The sequence below is a fragment of the Artibeus jamaicensis genome, unplaced genomic scaffold (assembly GCF_021234435.1).
Source record: "Artibeus jamaicensis isolate MK-2021 breed Jamaican fruit bat unplaced genomic scaffold, CSHL_Jam_final contig_384, whole genome shotgun sequence".
Taxonomy (NCBI): Eukaryota; Metazoa; Chordata; class Mammalia; order Chiroptera; family Phyllostomidae; genus Artibeus; species Artibeus jamaicensis.
Genome location: NW_026521810.1, coordinates 21,579,042 through 21,593,851, shown reverse-complemented (window position 1 = coordinate 21,593,851; position 14,810 = coordinate 21,579,042).

Here is a 14,810-nt window from a genome sequence, read left to right as displayed (position 1 = left end):
CTTGTGAGAACAGAGCAATGCCACGGCTGACATCAGGACCAGATGCAATGATCAACTGCTCCCTATACTAGCACCAAGCAATTAATAGAGACCACATCTTAACTCTGCCATGACTTTCCCTCTATATAACCCATCCCGTGGAAGCTATCGGGGAGCCAGTTCCTAGCAGAGAACTCATTGACGAATCTAGGTTTGTGTCATTTCCTTAAATCAACCTTTACTTTCTTTGCTGAAAACTCCTTTTTGTCTTTGACGAGGCTTTGATGTGTGCAGGCAAAGAACCCCTTTCATTTGGTAACACTTGTGCCAGGTAAGACTAACTCTAGGAAAGCCACCTGCTCACCATGGAAGCATCTGAGGTGCTCCACTGACTGGTTAAGTTTTGTGGAACTTTGTGGAACTCAGCCCAACTTACAAAAAAAATTGCTCCCATAACATTGCACCTTTACTTCTGTGCTCTCTAACTCTCTAATCAAACAGCATTGGAGTTGATAAATATTTAAGTGAGCACCTAATATGTGCTGGGTTGGCAGTTCTTCTAGAAAGGGAATACTGGTGTGAATGCAATGAAACAAAATCTTATCCTTAGGGAGTTTACATTCCAGAAGAAGTGACTGGCAGATTTAAAAAAATAAAATAAAGTATTAAAAACCATACTATGTTTAACAGTGCTAAGTGTTGAGAAAAAATACAGCCAGAGAGGCTCACTGTGCTGTATTAACACTGATGCTCTGAAGCTGCACCTACACCACAGTCCCCAGCCTAAAGGCTCTCAGGTTAGGGACGGTGTCCGACATTCCAACAAATATGGTACCGTGAGCCAGAGATGACCTCACAGTGAGATGCACAGAATCTGCATGCAGGAGGGGAGTGCGGAAGATACTTCTGGAAGTAATATGTGTGAGGTAGAGAAAAAAATACAAAAACATTTCCAAGAAGGGGTGGCAATTGTTTGGGGGGTCTTAATGAATGTACAGAACTTTTCCAGATGGCTTGATTACCTGGGGTGAAGATGATAGAGGGGTAAATAATAAACCCCCTATTAAAGAATACATTGGATAATCCTTCTCAGCCAGAACTTGTGAATTTATTGAGGCAAAAAATAGTCAGGAAACTGGAAGAACTGAGCCAGAGCCTGATCTAGATGAGCTTCGCTGAAGTATGGAGGGGACCCAAGAGGTATAATAAAGGCTGGGTCTGGTCACTCCATCAGGCCTTCCCCTCTAACCAACAGTCTTGATTTTGGTGGGGCGCTGAATGATAGACTGACTGGCAGATTTTATTTCAGAAATGTCACTTGGTAAATATCAGTTGCAGGGGAGTGATCTGGAGGGGCAGAGAACTATAGGAGGAGAGACCACTTGCTCAGCATGAACTATGCATTTTGGATACATTTAAGGTGTGGTTCAGTGGATTGAGCTCCAGCCTTAAACCGAATTGTTGCCAGTTCAATTCCCAGTCAAGTCACATGCCTGGGTTGCCAGCCGGGTCCCCAGTTGGGAGCACGGGAGAGGCAACCTATCAAAGTATCTTTCACACATTGATGTTCCTCTCCTTCTCTTTCTCCCTCCCTTCCTCTCTCTAAAAATAAATAAATAATATCTTTAAAAAAAGAGTTGTTTTGCTATTTAATTGTTTGCTTCCCTAAACTCGGTTACTTATAATGTAGCCACATGGTTCAAATAACTTGTTAAGTACCCATGTAATGAGCCGACATGCATCCAACTAATAGTGCTTTATGAAATAGAGCTGGTTGCAATAAAAAGAGTGATGTTTAACACATTACTAATTATTTATATTTTGTTAAGCGGCAAGAGGAATAATCCTTCAAAGCGTTTCATCCTACACTAGATGAAGAAAAATAAGCTGATAAGATGCCATTCAAAATTATGTTACAAAAATTTTAATGATGTAAGGAAACTCATACACCATGGTAAATAAAATGGAAATTAAACATTAAATCTAGTTGCCATTTTTATATTTATGGGTATATATTATATAAATGTGATTAAATATGACATCATTCAATAATTGCTATCTTTAGATAATTGGATAATGAGTAATTTCTTTATGCTCATCAGTTTTGTAAAAAAAACTATTTTAAACTTTCTATGAGCAAAATTTCTTTTTTAAAAAAATGAAATATAGGAAGTTTCCCATATTTAATGATTCTCAATGATGGAATCAATTTCAAAACCCAGCATTTCAAAATGCTTTTTATGTTATAGAAAATGGAAATGATTAAGTTGTCAAGGTATCATAATGGTACTTCATTCATTATAGAAATAAAACAGTGTGACTCAACTCAATATGTTTATGTTCATGAAGACCCTTTGGAAAGTGGTAATACTCCACTTTTTAAACAACAGTTTATATTATTTGAAATACAAAAGGTGCTACCAGTAGGCCCATCTAAAGGTGCAAAGAAAAAGCAACTTTAGGGATCTAAGAACTCAAAAATATTTTTATCTTGTTTTCTCTTATTTTTCTTTCTCTGCTGTTCTCTTTCCAGTTTGCTTTCTCCATCATGTTGAGATTATTCTCTCTTACTTCAGACACATATTCTTACCCTGATACAGGTTTGCAAATTCTAGTAGGAGGAAAAAATTCTTCCAGGACTTATAGATCAATTCCGGGGAAGATTCTTTGGCCCTGTTTGGTTTCCATGCCCTCTGCTGGGCCAGTCCTCATCACTGGGGCAGTGGGGGACAGGGGTTAATGAGCAGAACTATGCAGTCTCTGTTACAGCTACTCTACTACAGTGATGTGCTATAACAACAGCTTTAGACAATACATAAATTATTGATATGGTTGAGTTCCAATAAAATTTCACTTACAAAAAGAGGCAACTGGATGGGTTTGGTCAGCAGGTCATAATTTGCTGACCCTTACTCTAGTGATTTTACTGTTCTTTTATAAAATTATTTCTAAGGGAAAAAAGACACTCCCTTACCATGCCCTATGAGAGCCTTGAACCTTCAACTGTTAGCTCATAAATGAATTTTGATCAAAACTATAATATTTTCCTGTAAGTCCTTTAATATATGTTAATATACTCATGATAGTTTCTTTAAATTATGTTTCATAAAATATTTAAACATTGTTTTTATGTAGTTATCTTTTCTAAAATGAAGAGTTTTAAAATATATCATTTATTACCTATCTGCCATCAGTATATGGGAAGTTGTTGAAGGTCACTCATTCTTAAACCTTTGTATATAGCCAAAGATCTCTCATGATCAGTCCCTGCTGCTCCAGGCATACATCATTTAAGTATCACAACTATCTAAAGGTGTGAGAGAGCCCTGTGTGCATGGCGGATGAACTACATTTTTGATAGTCATTGCACACCTCATCAATGTCCTCTGCCTTACCTATCTCCGTGTTCCAGGGAATTGGCCTATTTCCCTCCTGTGAGACCCACACCCTGAATACACTGGAAGAGAATTAAATTAACAAAATCAAAAATTAACATAGCACTTCAGAATTCAGAAAGCTGTAGCTTTACCCAAAATTTCATTGATCCATTGTTTGAATGCCAATTTCTCAGGAAAAATTTCATTGTCAACACTATTTATAGTATCCTCTCCCGATTCTCCATCACTCTCCACTCCCTTTTATTTGTCTTATTTTATTAAAAGCAATTATCACTGTTTGATAGTATGGTATATATATATATATATATCATATGTGTATCATATATTTAATATATAATATTCATACATCATATTATACGATATACTGTCATATATATATATTTGTTTAGCATTTTACCTCAATGTACTTCTATAAGGGCAGCATGGCCATATAGCAGGTGTTCATTAAATATTTAATAAAATAATTGCATAAACTATATTTATTAGAAATGTATTATTAGTGCCTTGAATTAGAAATGAGAAAAATGAGACTCTGATATAAATGAAGTGGTCAAGACTATACAGCTAATTACTAAGGTTTCCAGACACTCCTTAAATCTCCCAATGAGTATTATATTACCTCCCTCTCCCCAAGGTAATGGGTCAGAGGCACATGTATAGACATGGGAGGGAAGGCAAAAGGCTAAAGCCACATCTCCTCTCTCAGAGGCTGGAAACAGTGTGACAAGTGAAAGAGAAGAATAGAATTCTCTTGAGCAGAGGGAAGGTTGTCACAGGAATCATGTGTACTCCTAACCCTCACGCTTGATTTTATTCCCTCCAATGCAGGTTACTTCATTTCCTAACCTGAATAATATACATTGATAACTGTAACCAAAGAGAGAAAAGCATCTAAAACCATAAATCTGTATTCTGAATATGAATTTGCATAGATTTGAAGAAATGTTAGTATAAAACAGATTCCATATGAAATGTGAGGCACCTCATTTTGAAAGATTTTTAAGAAGTTAATAATACTTTCAGTGCATACTCGAGAGGAAACATGTCTTTAAGTACCTCCACTTGGTTTCACAAAAATATATATTCACTAAATATATATTTTAAATACACCCTCAGCCATCCATTGGTGGTAGCATACAGCAGTGGTTAAGACTATAGTTTTGGGGCCAGAAGGATAAAAATCCACAATTTACAGGCTCACAGATCTTGGGGAAAACAACCATCTAAATTGGCGTATTCAATTATAAATTTAGAATCACAAAAGAATCAGCCATATAAAAGTACATTGCATATTATACTAGTTAATACATCTAATGAGTTTGGTATACAACCTGGAATATTTTAAGTCCTTACTAAGGGTTAGATATTCACATTCAAGGAATCAGACACATACTTAACTGCTCAAGTAACATTAAATGAATCACAATAAAGCTTTACAGATTGTTGACCTTTTAATCACTTTTACTGTCATATGTATTAATAGAAAATGAAGAGTGTTTATACTTGGGGAAAATTGGTAGGAATAAAATTATGAGCCAGAAATTCAAGTTACTGTAGAAATGAAATAATTTATACTTCCACTATGTTTACATTCTCTTGATAAGCCATTTATTGAGCATCAGAAGTTATTTTAATTCAGCCTCCATAACTCATGATTTCAATATTCTTTTCAGATATTTGACACTACAAGTTGCTTAATAGAATAAACATATGGACCTTGCTCAGGGTGCATGATCTACATTTCAAAGTGAGAGGAGATTTTAAAAAAAGTTATTCAGTGAAAGTATAAGAGGAAATTTAATAGCGGATATCACACAACCTCATAAAATATCTCTGCGTCAGAGAACATTCAAGCCGTGTAAAACCCTGATGTAAAGCATTTTGCAATTCCAATTTCAGGTTTCCTGCCAGTGAAATGAAATCCCCCATGGACACAGTGACATACCGCACATATATCTCACTATGCCATGGATTATCTGCAGTATAAAGGTCCATTTACCTAAACGTAGTTCTCGAATACCTAATGTGAGTCAGGCCCTCTGCTAGCCACATGAAGGGGCAGACATGAGGACTAGGGCACAGTCCTTAATATCTAACTGAACACACCCAGGTGCTAGATTTTTCTTCTCATACTCAGAATCTATGATCAGATCATCCAGGAATTTAGTTGTTGTAGCAACTCTATTAATGAAGCTTGTTCCCTTTGCTTCTAAGCCTTTGCTCATGTTCTCATTCTGCCCGGGATGCTCCTCTTCATCTCCACTCTTTCTTTTTTCCTGGTGGACCCTGCTCAGCTTTGAAGTTTCTGCTGAGGTATTGCTCCTCTGGGTAAGACTTTCTTTACCCTATCATATGGTATTTCAGCTGTTATGGTTATATAAAACAATCCATACTTTTTCTAAGGCAATATTGACCACATTTTTGTTGATAATCACATGCGAACTTTGTTTCTCCCCTACTCGTTTCTATACATTGTGAGGGTAAGAACCACATATGCACACCAATTCAGCACAAAAGAATGCACTCAATAACTTCCTGTTGAATAAATGAAAATGACAACTTGAGTTGAGTGCTGCAAGGCCACTAAGATGAAATAGTTTATTTTGCGGGGAAGACTAGGGAGTTTATATGAGTCTTTTAGGTGGGTCTTTTAGACATGGATAGGAGTTTACTGAGAAGGGTGAAGGGAAAGGGTATTTATGGATAGAAAAATAGTGCTAGTACAGACAAAGGATTTTTTCTAAGTTTAAATTGGAAATGCCCCTTATAGGGAATAATAGTTTGTCAAAGACTGTAAAGAACTTATTAGAACATGCAAGGGCATCGAGATCAAGATGGGTGAGCATCTCTCTTGTGTGACAAATGGTCTACATAAGTTCATGGGTGTTTTGGAAAGAAGAAAGCATTTAAGTTAAATTAAATTTGGACAGGTTTTGTTACTGCAGGGTTTCTCAGCACTATTTGCTAGACCAATGTCTTATGCAATGTACTTTACCATGCAGTTATGTTATATTATATAGAGTCTTTTTTAACATGTTTTAGTTTATGGAGCATCATGAAGGGTTTGTGTACACTTGACACATGAGAGGAAATAGCCGTGTACTACAGTGGTTCTTAGTAGGATAACTTTCTTTACCCAAGGTGTCCATTAGCAATGCTGGAGCTATTTTGGATGGTTACCACTGTGAAGTAAGGGGTTGCATCTGATTCCTGGTGGGCAGATCACAAGGATGCTGCTGAGCTCTGTCCCGCAGTGCTGAAGATGGGCTCCCTGACAAAGAATTATTCCTCCCAGAATATCAGTAGTCCCAGAGTTGAAAACCCTTAATGTAGTGGAAAGTACAACAGCTGTGGATTCAGATAGAAATTCAAATCTCCATTTAGCTGCTCATAATTACTGGATCTTACATTTTTAATCTAATTAAGGCAGATTTTTTACTGGAAGGATAGAAATTAAATTATTTAATTTGAAGGAAAAAGGCTATTTAAAAACTAATGGATATAAAGGTGTATGGTGGACTATCTGTTGTAGAACATTCATTTAATAAATGAAAACAGAACAGTTACTTAGCTAGATGGTGTTTTTGGTTTGTTTGTTTGTCTGTTTGCTTTCCACACACATGGATCCTATTCTCTCTGCTTCTGTTAACAAACTCTCCTCCATGGACACTAAAGTGGGATGGCCCCTGACTGACTCAAACATGGGACCTATGCCAGTAGCCATGCTAGGAATTCCAAGAATGGGCAGATGACCCAAATTGGGCCATCAATACCTTTTTCAAGGATTCCAACCTTGTTCAAAGATAACACTCTTGCTTACTTATCAAGAGACTGTGAAACAGTTATACTAGATATGTCTGCAGCTCTTTTACAGTAAGTGAGCTTGAAGCTGGCATTGAGAGGAATGGAAATAATGGGAAGTGTAGATAGAAAGTCTGAATTTAAGCTCCATATTCAGTCATTGCTGGAGCCAGTCCCCCTACCCATCATTTACGTGACAAAAGCCAATACATCTGTTAATTTTCTTTACCCACATCCTTGGGTTTCTGTCACTTTTAACTGAAAATTTGATAACTTAATGGGCTTCATAAAAGAATGGCAATTACATGGAAAATGTGAGTGAACTTGAAAATATATTATAGAATTTATCCAAGCTTTTAAAAAAAGCAGGAAAAAAGATTGAAGCAAAAAGTAAACATGAGCTTGAGGGACCTACCTAAAGGGAAATACCAAAGGTTTAATATCTGTGTTGTTGTAGCATGAGAAGAAAATTCTAGTGTGGTGCAGAAAAACAGTGTTTAGATACAGTGGCTGAAATTGCCAAACTTTGTGAAAGTAATAAAATCACAAACTTATGAATGCCCAGGGAATCCAAAATAGGGTTAACTAAAAGAAATCCATGTCAAGATATAAATGAAACTGCTGATTAAACTTAAGACAGAATGCTGATTAAACTTAAAGAAATATAAATAGCAAAACACTCAATAAAAATTAAATGAAGTTATAAAAACAGATGATTAAAAAATAAATATAAAGTAATTGAAAAACAAAAAGAAAACAGCAGAAGAAATAAAAGAATTCACACATGTATCAGTGACCATATTAAATGTAAATTGTACAGTCATACAGGTGAAAAAAGGTACTATAAAATATATTCTTAAATGGTAAATTGACACTTAATAGAATTATTTTTTTCTCTGAGAAATGTAGTGGTAAGAAAAGAAGAAGGCATAGTGAGAGAAATATTTTCAAATGATATATCCAAAAGGGATTTGCATTCAGAGAAAATGACAAACTTTAAAAACTTAACAGTAATAGACAAACACTCCAATAAAACTATATCACCAAAGGATTTTAACAGATATCAAAGAAAAGATACTGATGGCTAATAAGCACGTTAGATGTTCACCCTCCTAGGGTAATGGGTTAACAGGACACAAACACTGTAAGGAAACAATAACAGAACTCTGCCTGTGCCATTAGCAGGTGATGCTGTGCAGGGATTGGGCGGCTCAGACACTGCTGGTGAGAAAGGCAAATGATAAAAGTACTCTAGGAAACAATTTGACAGCTTCTTTTACAGTTAAATATACATTTGCCATGTAAATTTGTGATCCCACTTCTAGATATTTACCCTAAAGAAATGAAAGCTGACATTCACACGAAACTTGCACATGATGTTTATAAAGGTTACATAAATAATCATAAGATCTAAAACAATTCAAATGTGCACTGGATGAATGAATAAACAAATTCTGCTACTTTTGTACAATGCTATACTACTCAACAATAAATTGGAATGAACTATAGTTACACATGAGAACCTGTAAGAATCTCAAAGGTGTGAATCTCAAAGGTATTTTGCTGAGTAAAAGAAGCCATCCTCAGAAGTTACATAATGTATGATTCTTTTATATTACATTCTGGAAACACCAAAATGCAGGGAGAGAGAACCAATCAGTGTTTTCAGGAGGTTAGGCAAAGGGGAAAGTCTGACTGCAAAGGAGCAGCACTAGATGAGGTAGTGGAACTATATCCTACATATGGTGGATGTTACATGAATCTAACAATGTGTTAAAATTCTTGGATTGGTAAACCAAAAACAACTGAAAATAAATGGAAAAAGATTAAAGACTATAGAAATTTGTTTGGTTATTTTTTAAAATCATACAAAAACAAAAACTGTTAGAAAATATAGACTTGGAAAAAATCAAAGCATTTTATAATAAAGAGATGCAAAAAATACAAGCAGATACACCTAAGTGGAAATTTGTAATGCACATGATGATAAAAGGTTTCAATTAACACTAATTTATGAAGCTCTCTTGACAACTAATTTTTTAAAAATTGATACAAAATAAAGCATTATTAATGCATTTCACTGGAAACTGAAATGCAAATGGCTAATATGATTTAAACTGTTTTATTTTGTAGTTAAATAAATATAAATGTAAAAAGCATGAGAAAGTATATATGCCCAACAAAAAGGGCAGGCAAAATTAGATTGTGGGAAATATTTGTACATGTGAATGTGGGGAAGACTCTACACACTTATATGTGTACAGAGGACAAAGCTTACAAAATTTTTTAAATTAAAGCTTTAAAATTTTTCAAAAACTGAGAGTACCTACTTCTGTAAGTTAAATTAGAAAATAATCATACATGTAGACAAAATGAGCTTTTCAATTGCAGTGTTGCTCATAATATTGAGTAACTCCGTAATATGTAAATAATAGGGTTTTGATTAAATAATAATATAAGTGGCCACTGAACTTATTCTAAGAAATATATTTATTTAAAAGGAAATAATTACCACAACAGATTTTGAAAAATTAGTTGCAGAATATGTGAACAGTTAGATAATATTTTATAGATAACATTTATATAATATTTCTTAATTTGCGCACTATCCCTCATAGCACAAATCACGTATTGTACATTAGGCTACATATCCATTACTCTCCTCCCTCCCCTCCCTGCCCCGGGGCTACATTAGTGAGTTCTCATGTGTTCTGGTCTTCATTTGGTTTGGCCAATATATGGCACTGACAGAGCTGGAAGGACAAAAGAGGATTGAAAGTGTTTATTACTCAGCTCTCTTCTTGTGGGCTGTGATTTGACAGTGGTTATACACCTTTACCAGGGGTCATACTCTTGTCAAGTGGTTACTCCATTAAACTAGAATTTCCATAGACTTTCAGCAACCAGTGTCTCCTGTTCAGATCCAGGAGATACAATGGTTTCACACTGATATAAGCCCAGGAATTTTTAGCATCCTTTGCCAGTGTACCTTAATGCCTTTATAAGTGGTATATCTGTTAAAATCTCTCTTTAATCACTTTATTTTATTAATTAAAAAAAGATTTTATTTATTTATTTTCAGAGAGAGGGGAAGGTAGGGAGAATGAGAAGGAGAGAAACATCAATGTGTGGTTGCTTTTCACACACTCCCCCCACTGGGGACCTGGCCCACAACCCAGGGATGTGCCCTGACTGGGAATTGAACCAATGACCCTTTGGTTTTCAGGCTAACACCCAATCCACTGAGCCACACAAGCCAGGACTAATTACCTTATTATAATTATCAGGTGTTTCCTGCAAGGATCCTGAACAATACTTTCACCAAAATATTAGAAGTTATTCTTTGCTTGTAAACACCATTTACTTATTTACCTTTATTTAGACTTTTATAACTACAAAAGAAAAATATATAATTTATGAAAATAATGTTTCTCAAGCTATCAGTGGTGAAAAATTAGTGTTTTTTAACTAGCTGTGAATATACAGTTTTATAAAATATAATAAAAATAAATTGCAAAAATTTAAATATATAATATATATACAAGCCCACTTTATTGTATTTAAATTTAACAGAGATAAAATTACTCTGTCAAATTGCTATAATGTTTTCTAAGTGTTCAGTCTCAATTCATATAACATTTTTGAATTGTATGAGCTTGCAGACCACAATTTTGGTAGCATTGGACAGAAATATGATCAAGTAAGTCTTCAAACAATATCTATAGCTATAGTTATTTGATTATATCTACTAATATAGATATAATCTCTCTCTACCTATGCATTGTTAATGATGCTTAAAAGTATCTTATCTATTTGGTACTCAGCAAATATTTGTTAAATATGTGAATAAGCAAAAATCTTTTAAAAATCTGAAATGTAACACAATGTAGAATATACACAAACACATCTGAAATCTCTTACTGCTAAAATTGCAGAGACTACTGCTTTCTCATATACTAGCTGAGCTCTAAAAATAGGCACAACCTATCTAAATGTTTAAGTGAATATAGTTTGTGACCTGACAATTGAGCTTAATGGTACTATATATAAGTCAAGAAAATCTATGAAAATCCATGTAAAGGTCAAACCAAAAGGACAAGTTTAGAATGTTTTCATAAAAGCATAATGAAACCAAATGAAGACCCTAAAATAAAATTGTGGAGGCATATATAATATCATGGAAAGATACAAATAATTTTTCAAATGAAATATAAATGAAAACTATATAAAATGCAATGTCAAAATTAAAAATATATACATCTGGGAATATATGTCCATGGCATGTTAAAAGTTGCTATTTCTGTTAGTACAATTATGATATTTGTTTAATTTTTGCTTTTATTTAATCTTAACATATGTTAAATGAACCCATGTTTTAAAAGACAAATACACTCATTGATCAAATATTATTTAAAAACAGTTAAAAAGTAATAACAAATGGAAGTTATTAATATAAAACACTACGTTTAAGTAGAATTCATTAAGTAGAACATGAATGCAGAGGTTGTTACATAAAATTTATCATTATAATTATATATCCACAAATTAATGAGAAATTTAAATGAAAAGGCATTTGATAAAGTGCAGCAAACTCCTAAAATAAAAATACTAAAAGAAACAAAAATAGAAGAGCATTAAAATTGACAGCAAATATGATTATAAATGTCAAACCACTAAAAGCATTTCCGGTAATATGAGGAGGTGGATAGGGGTATTTGCTTGCTCCATTTTTTAAAATCAACGATGTTTTGGAAGATCTAGTTAATGCAATGAGAAAATGAAATAGCATCATAAAAATAGAGATAATGCCCTGTTTATGTTGATAATATTAGAGATTACTGAAAAGCCATTAAAATTAACATCAAATTTCATTTGTTGGCTACATGCAAGGTAAATACTATTCACCTGTGATATTTACCTGTAAGATTTACCAGCAATATTCACCAGCAATATTTACCTGCAAAAGCAGTACGAAAATTTTTAAATGGAAATTCACACCTACAAAAATACCCAAAAAGTGCTTCTGAATGAATTCTTTAAGAATGGTCTAGAAGAAATGGTGAAAAAATTCTAATCCTCTTTCTAAGAACATAAATAAGGTTAAAACAAATGGTTAAAACAAGTGATAATTATGCTTTTACACAGACGATTATTTTCCCCAAATTTACTACACATTTAAAATAATTATGGGGTGGGGGAGTGATGGGGAGAAAATGCAGACAACTGTAATTGAACAACAATAAAGTAATTTATGGAAAAAATAATAATTGCAAAAACAACCACTTGTGACATTTTTTTGTTGACGATTTTTTGTTGCATTCAGAGTGTAAGAGGTGGATGAGATAAGTTGACAAAGCTTATAAGAAAGAATAAATACATTCAAACCAAATACACTTTTTCTAAAGAAAACAAAAAGAGGGGCTATGTTTCAACAGATATTAGAAAACCTGTAAACTTACTGTAATAAAATCTATGTGGAGATTGAAAAACATTCAGTTCAGTAGAATAGAAAATTAATAAAAATAAATTCTTAAAGTCTACAAGAACAAAAGTTGTGAAAGTTGTGTTATCCCAACTCAGTAAGTGAATAACAGATTATAAATTAATTATTATCATTGAGAATTATCTTCACTGAGGCAGGAGAATGTATAATTACATCTCCTGTCTTACATGACACAATATTAAATTTTCAATAATATTTACTTATATTTTTAGAGAGAGGGGAAGAAAGGGAAAAGAAAGGGAGAGAAATGTCAACCACTTGTCTTTTGCACACACCTCAACTAGGATGGACTCTGCAACCCAGACATGTGCCATGACTGGGAATCAAAACGGTGATGTTTCGCTTGGCGGGATGTTACCCAACCAACTGAGTCACACGAGCTGGGGCTAAATTTTAATTATTTGCCTAGAACTAGGTTCATACTCTTAAGTGACAGGGACCTTAATGTCAAGAACTGCAATTTTTTCCTCATTAATTTTTACCTCAAGGAATTTGGAAGTGCTGAAATGTCAGGGAATGAACTTAGAAGAATTTAAGAAAATGTAATAAATTGAAGTAAATAATTATTTAAATCATTGTTAAAATATCTTTGAATTCCCTTAAATTTTGTATATAGTCCATTATTAAGGAATAAACAAGACTTGAAATCTAAAACTGTGAAAATATATATATATATTTGAGTACAAAAGTAATTTAAAAGTTTTTAGAAATACCATAGACAAATTAAAGATACAATTGATAGAGCTGAAAGAACTTATATCAATCAGCAAGCAGAGAATTAATAATTAAAAATATTTTAAAACACATATACAGTTGTTCAGACTTACCACTACTTCATAATATACTATTTATAAAATTGTTTTACCATAGTAAAATATCACTTTAGCTAATCACTGAAAAAAAGGAAAACAAACAACTATACATTCAACTATGTTTAATGATATAAGTATAATGATGTTTATTAAAATATTTTTATGGCATTTCATAAAAGAAATGACACAAATTGAAATCCCATGATTAGTATGATGCTTCATTACCTTTATGGCACATCTGTAACATGGAAGAAAAAAATGAAAACATGGGAATATAGGACAATAGAGTTTCTTCTTGATTATGTGAGTGTGTGTCAAATTTGTATTTCTATATTTTAAGACAAAATATAGTCACGTATTGCCTAACAATGGGAATATATTCTAAGCAATATGTTATTAGATAATTTTGTGATTGAGTGAATATCACGGAGTGCACTTACACAAAACTAGATGCTATGGCCTACTGCCCGCCCAAGCTAATGGTACGGTCTATTGCTCCCAGGCTACAAGCCTGCACAGCAGGTTATGGTACAAAACAGTAAGAGATTAAATCAAGCACAAGAGCAAATGATGTAGTCAAGTGACTTGATAAACACCAGATGTGTGAAGCTGCTGCTGGCATAAGAAGGTATACAGTCTTGTGGCAAGCTGTGTATATATATATATATTGTTTTGCATAACATCAATGTAACCTAGTGAAGGGGAGTGGAAGACACATGCATGAACAACGGCAACTTCACTGTACTAGTGAGTGGGGACATGTACTGCTTGGCCATTTCACTAAAAATGAGCAAGTAAAGCAATGAATCTGCATCAAATTTTGCATTAAGCTTGAACATCCCTCTGCAGGAACTATCTGGATGATTCAGAAAGCCATAGCTATGGGCCACCGGTGATTGGCAGCTTCATCACAACAATGCAGCAACTCATGCATCAAGTCTGTGGCCGAGTGTTTTGGCAAAGCATCAAATCATTCAGATGACTCAGTCCCCCTACAGCCTAGATATGTTACCCTGTTGCTTCTGGCTTTTGCCAAAACTAAAATCACCTTTGAAGGGGAAGAGATTTCAGACCATCAGTGAGATTCAGGAAAATACAATGGGGCCACTGATGGCAATTGGGAGACATGTGTGAGGTCCCAAGATGCCTACTTTGAAGGAGACTGAGGCATTATTGTTCTGCGTAAAATGTTTCTTGGATCTTCTATCTTCTTCAATAAATGTCTTTATTTTTCATATTACATGGCTGAATACCTTCTGGACAGAATATATATATATTATAAGAGTACAGTCTAAAATAATAAAAAAGTGTAGTATA